Source organism: Suncus etruscus, chromosome 1 (genome assembly GCF_024139225.1).
Source record: "Suncus etruscus isolate mSunEtr1 chromosome 1, mSunEtr1.pri.cur, whole genome shotgun sequence".
In the NCBI taxonomy this organism is placed as follows: domain Eukaryota; kingdom Metazoa; phylum Chordata; class Mammalia; order Eulipotyphla; family Soricidae; genus Suncus; species Suncus etruscus.
In genome coordinates this window covers 59,280,614-59,287,382 of record NC_064848.1, presented here as the reverse complement: position 1 = coordinate 59,287,382, position 6,769 = coordinate 59,280,614, and positions in this window count along the sequence as shown.

Here is a 6,769-nt window from a genome sequence, read left to right as displayed (position 1 = left end):
GCTTTGTTTTCAAGTGTAAATTTCCTGTTACATATTACATAGAACCAAGTAGAGAAGTGTGAGACCACTATATTATCCTGAATCTTAGATTCAGCAGGATGTTACTTCCTGGGCTAGAATTATAGTGTATATAAAGGTATGGTGGAGGTTAGCAATTAGTTCAATGGTAGTAAATATTCTTTGTATGTATAGAGTTCTGGGTTTGATCCCGGCACCCAGTAAATAAGTAAATGAATGAATAAAAAGTCAGGTGTTGACATAGGATCTCATTTCTCTGCCCTTTGCCATTCATTTACAGTCTTAGCTGTCCTCGAATGCTCTGGCCCACTCTGGTGGGTAGAACTAGTTGAAAGATCCGTTCCAAGAGTAGTTCTAGTGTCTCTCCTTACATGTGAAGGGGAGTTAGGTGAATGAAAATTGACAATATCAAAAAGTTCAGAAATTACCACTGTTGCTGGCAGTAAAGGAACCCATGGTCATGTTAGTGGGTTTAGTCACGCTTTATGAAAAACAGTATGAAAATGCCTGAAAAAATAGAGAATAGGGGAGCTAGAGAGTGAGTACAGGGGTTAAAATGCTTGCCTTGCATACAGCCACACGTGTTGATGCTCAGGAGTCACTTCTAGTGAGTTACACAAACCTTATGGGATGCTAAGGATCAAATCCAGGTCAGCCCCATGCAAGGCAAGTGCCATAGCCACTGTACTAGCACTGTGGCCCGTAGTTGTTTTTGTTCTTGGGTCATACCCGGCAGCACTCAGTGGTTACTCCTGGCTCTACGTTCAGAAATGACTCCTGGCAGGCTCAGGAAACCATATGGGATGCCGAGATTCAAACCACCGTTCTTCTGCATGCAAGGCAAACACCCTACCTCCATGCTATCTCTCCGGCTCCACTGGCCCCTGATTTTATTTTTAAAAATGTTTGGTTACACACAGTGGTGCTGGGGGAGGGGACTGTTCTTGACTGCTCAGATGTTCCTGACACTGCTTAGGAAATCATGCAATGTTGGGATTGAATTCAGTACCACAACAAAAAGCATCAACAGGTGTGACCCAAACATTAAATTTTATTTTTTAAATTATTTTTGTTTCTAGGCCACACCTGGTGGTGCTCATTGGTTTTACACCTATTTCTGTGCTCATAAATCACTCCTGGCAGGCTCAGGGATGCTGGGGATTGAATCCAAATTGACCACGTGCAAGGCAATCCCCTACCCACTCTGGCCCCAATTTTTTTTTAAATAGAGCTGTCACGATTCAGTATTTCAACGTTTTTATAGCTACCGTATTTGCTGGCGTATAAGACGACCCTTCAACCCATGAAAAACTTCCAAAAAGTCTTAAAAGTAAAAGGGGTTAAAAAAAAAAAAAAAGAATTTAATGGGCCTGGAGAAATAGCACAGCGGTGTTTGCCTTGCAAGCAGCCGATCCAGGACCAAAGGTGGTTGGTTCAAATCCCGGTGTCCCACATGGTCCCCCGTGCCTGCCAGGCGCTATTTCTGAGCACACAGCCAGGAGTAACTCCTGAGCACTGCCGGGTGTGACCCAAAAAAACAAAACAAAAAAGTAAGGGGTGCGGATCACTCGTCCCTGAAGCTGGAACAAGTTTCAGCATGCCGTATACCAGCATATAATATGACTCCTGAGTTTTAGGAAGTTTTTCATGGGTTGAAGGGTCGTTCTTATATGCCGGCAAATACGGTATACCTAGAGTACACATGCAGTAATTGGAAATGATTCTTCATTTTAGAGCTATTTACAATAGCTAAATGCCCAACAGCAGATAACTAAAAATTTTTTGTTTTGGGGCCACACCCGGTGATACTCAGAGCTTACTTCTGGCTCTGTGCTCAGAAATTGCTCCTGGCTTGGGGGGACCATATGGCACGGGGATCGAACCGTGGTCCATCCTACGTTAGCGCACTCAAAGCAAATGCCCTACCGCTTGTACCACTGCTGTGGCCCAGATGAGTAAAAATTGTATTTATACAAATAGAATGCTACTCAGTTGAGAAATTTTAAACTTTTTGGGGGGTGAGGGGCACACAATGCTGAGGTTACTCCTGAAGGTGCTCGGGGATCACATGGGATGCCTAGAATTGAACTTGGATTGGCCATGTGCAAACAGAACACCTAACCCACTGTACTATTACTCCAGTCCTAGAGATAAATCTTGTGATTTGTTACAACATGGATATAATTATAGTGTCAGTGAAGTGAAATAAGAGGAAAAATAACGGGCAATTCCATTCACCTGTGGTATACAAATGCAAAAAGAGCATGGGCTATGATGAAAAGCCCTTAGACTGCAACAGACAGAACAGAGCTGGGGAGTGGTGGTAGAGGTAACAACAGGCAGAAAGGACTTAATCTTGAGACAAGAATCTAGTCAGAAAATCTTCATTTATTTCTTTAGGAACTATAAAAAAATAATTCTGGGGGGCTGGAGTGGTGGTCTAGCAGGTAAGGTGCTCACCTTGCAGGTGCCAACCAAGGTTCAATCCTCAGCATCCTTATGGTACCAAACCTGTCAGAAATAATTGTTGGGGGAGAAGCAGTAGGGCATTTTGCCTTGCATGAGACAGACCTAGGATGGATGGTTTGAATACCAGCATCCCGAATGGTCCTGAGCCTGCCAGGGACGATTTCTATTTTTTTGGGGGGGGGGGGGCACACCTGGCGGTGCTCAGGGGCCACACCTGGCTGTCTGCTCAGAAGTAGCTCCTGGCAGGCACGGGGGTGGGGGGGAGTGGGGAGGGCATATGGGACACCGGGATTCGAACCAACCACCTTTGGTCCTGCATCAGCTGCTTGCAAGGCAAACATCGCTGTGCTATCTCTCCGGGCCCCAGGGACGATTTCTTTATAAAAAACAAAAACAAAACCCCTTCACCAGTGCAACATTCCCATTACCAATGTCCCAAGTGTCCCTCCTCCCCACCCCACACAGGCCTGTTCTCTAGATAGGCTTTCTACTTCCCTCATTGTCACATTTTGCTATGATGGTTCTCAGTATAATTCTCTTAAACTGCACCCATCGCTGTGGGTCTTGAGCTGGACCTTCCAGCCCTCCTCTCTTTTGTCTCTAAGAATCATTGCACACAATAGCTAAAGTGTGAAAAAGTTTCACCGGGACCACGGAGAATGACTCGGGTTGGACAGACTGGTATGCCTGGAACCCAGAGTCAGTCTTTTGCCAATAAACTTCTGGGGTGAGGCCTTTTTGTAATTAGGTCAAGGATTTTTTTCCATTTTCCCCATTTTTCTGGACCTATGCAAATAACGGCGATTGCCACTATTACACCTTTACTATATTTTTTTACTTCTTATCCTTTAAGGGAAAAAATATACAATTTACTGAACTTAAAGACAAATAACTGTAGTAGAATGCCTGCCTCGAATACAGGCAGGGGATGGGTAGGGGGCAGGGGGGAATGTTACACTGGTGAAGGGGGTTGTGTGTTCTGTTTGTGACTGTAACCCAACTATGATGTTACTTAAATAAAAAATATATTTAAAAAAATCATTGCACAAATGTTTTTTCTCAAAACCCATAGATAAGCGAGACCATTCTGTGTCTCCCTTTTATTTCACTCAGCATAGTAGATTCCATGTACATCCATGTATAGGAAAATTTCATGACTTCATCTCTTCTGACAGCTGCATAATATTCCATTGTATATATGTACCAGTTTCTTTAGCCATTCATCTGTTGAAGGGCATCTTGGTTGTTTCCAGAGTCTTGCTATGGTAAATAGTGCTGCAATGAATATAGGTTTAAGAAAGGGATTTTTGTATTTAATTTTTGTATTCCTAGGGTATATCCCTAGGAGTGGTATAGCTGGATCATATGGGAGCTCAACTTCTAGCTTTTGGAGGAATCTCCATACTGCTCTCCATAAAGGTTGGATTAGACAGCATTCCCACCAGCAGTGAATAAGAGTTCCTTTCTCTCCACATCCTCGCCAGCACTGCTTGTTCTCATTCTTTGTGATGCGTGCCAATCTCTGTGGTGTGAGATGGTACCTCATAGTTGTTTTGATTTGCATCTCCCTGATGATTAGTGATGTGGAGCATTGTTTTATGTGCCTTTTAGCCATTTGTATTTTTTTTTTTTTGTGATTTCTGAGCACAGAGCCAGGAGAAACCTGAGCCTCTCCCAAAGAAAAAGGGTGTAATTAGTGTTACAAGGGGAAAATACCTTTTTTTTTTTTTTTTTGTGGTTTTTGGGTCACACCCAGCAGTGCTCAGGGGTTTTTCCTGGCTCCATGCTCAGAAATTGCTCCTGGCGGGCACAGGGGACCATATGGGACACCGGGATTCGAACTGATGACCTTCTGCATGAAAGGTAACTCCGGCCCCAACAAGTGAGTGCTGTAGTTTTGCTTTTAATTTTCTATTTTTTTTTGTTAGTTTTTTTCGGGCCACACCCATTTGATGCTCCGGGGTTACTCCTGGCTAAGCGCTCAGAAATTGCCCCTGGCTTGGGGGGACCATATGGGATGCCGGGGGATCGAACCGTGGTCCTTCTTTGGCTAGCGCTTTCAAGGCAGACACCTTACCTCTAGCGCCACCTCGCCAGCCCCGGAAAATACCCTTTCTGATGAAAGGATGGGAACCAAATACAGGTTATTAGGAGAGGAGTTCCATGAAGAGCAAGAGGAGCCAGCTCTAAAGAGGAGGGGATTGAGTCTTTCCAAGCAGGGCCTTGTAGCAGGGCCAAATTCTGCATTGGACAAATACATAAACTGTGTGCCATCTAGTTGTCCATATTTATTAACATTAGCATAATAGTTAAGTGCAAAACAAAATGAACCACACGAACCTTCTATCTATTATGGCTTCACTCATTTTGTAGTTTGTACCTGCTTTTGATCAAGTGAAAAATAAGCTCTTCCCCTTGTGCCATGCACAACAGGCGGCTATAGGAGCGAGGCCAGCGGGTGGCCTAGCCGGGATTGGGACTAGCCACCTGTGCCTGAGCCATAGCCACAAAGCTGACCATTTTGAGGGGGCCACACTGCACTGCATCTCATCTTACAAGTTGACAATCAGATCCTAACACTAGGATAAGTAGGCCACTAGCAATCAATTCATGCTGGGCTCCATCTAACTACCCAGTTTTAGAGAGCTGCCCACTGTGATGAAATAAAGCAAATACCAGACATTCAAGTTAACCAGGGTCATGAGATGTTACCGTGTTGGTGCTTGCCTTGGATGTGGCCCTGTCAGAAGTGATCCATGCAGAGCTAGGAGTAAGCCTGAGCTGAGTGCTGCAGTGTAGGTGTGGCCTCTACCCCAAAGTCATTGAAAGGTTGGTGTTGGTGGGGTGAGGGAAGAAATCAACCTGAGAAGCTAGAGACAGTACAGCAAGTAAGGCCCTGCATGTTCAATTAGCTGCATCTCTCTGTTTTTAATAGTGTCTATAACCCAGTTTGACCAAACATACCACATAAGGTCCCCCAAGCACTACATACTGTGAGTGATTCCTGAATTTAGAGCCAGGAGTTAAATCTAGAGCACTTTGGCTCCAACCACTACTCTCCCCTCCTCCCTCCTGAAGTGGACTACAATCTTTGCTGTAATTTGGATTCTTTTTTTTTTTTTTTTTTTTGTTTGTTTGTTTTGTTTTTGGGCCACACCCAGTAACGCTCAGGGGTTACTCCTGGCTATGTGCTCAGAAGTTGCTCCTGGCTTGGGGGACCATATGGGACACCGGGGGATCGAACCGCAGTCCGTCCAAGGCTAGCGCAGGCAAGGCAGGCACCTTACCTTTAGCGCCACCGCCCGGCCCTGTAATTTGGATTCTAAGTGTCACTGATAACTGAAAGACAAAGTATCAGGTCTTACTACAGATCTACAAAAAGGCTAGAACACACACTTCCTATTACTAGGAAATCTCAACATACATTCAAACTTGATAACAAATATTAGAGGGCACAACAAGTTTTTTATAATTCTTGTTCCGACAGTCCTTGGAGAAAACCTTAATCCCGTAATTTGTGCGCATTTTTGCTTATGAAGTCTTTTTGAGAGAAGAAATGGAGGCGAAATGTTTGGGGTCTTTGTGGTCCTGTTGCTTCATCTTCCCCACATTATTTCAAAAAAAGAAATGGCAACGATTTGGCTAGAAAGCTGCCTTGATTTTACACTAGCAATGGCTGGCATTGAGTAATTTGTGACAGATTTTCTAATTTTTGGCCAAAAAAAAAAAAAAAGCGTTAATTATTGATACTTAAAAGGGGGTTAAACTGTGCCAGTACTAACAAGATCTGGAATTACCTTTTACAGAAAGCCAAGGTAAGTGCTTTATACTAGCTGTACTATTTCTGTGGCTCCCCAGTTTTCTTTCCCAGCTCAAATTTTGAGAGTAACTTAAGGTGTAGCCCATTTCCGAATTGGAAATGTTGAGATTTCAAAGTTTCAGGAAATGCTGCAGTCCAGAGACACGGCCAGTGGGCAGGAAAATCTTGCATTTCAGCATTTGCTAAAATGACTTTTTTGGGAGGAGTGGGGAAGGGGGTGAAAGCAGCACACCACTGAATGCACCATTATTTAATATTACTCACTACCCCTTTATACTAATGGCTAATCATAGTCAAGTCATAATTTCTGTATTTTTCTATCATTTTAACTAAGTGAACTGCCTATCAGAGTAGAAGTCAACTGTTTCAATCTGGGAGGAAAAAATAAGCCTGTAGTGACACACATTGGAAATACTTTGTAATCAGTATATTAAGGAGACGTAAATACATTTCAATTGCTTA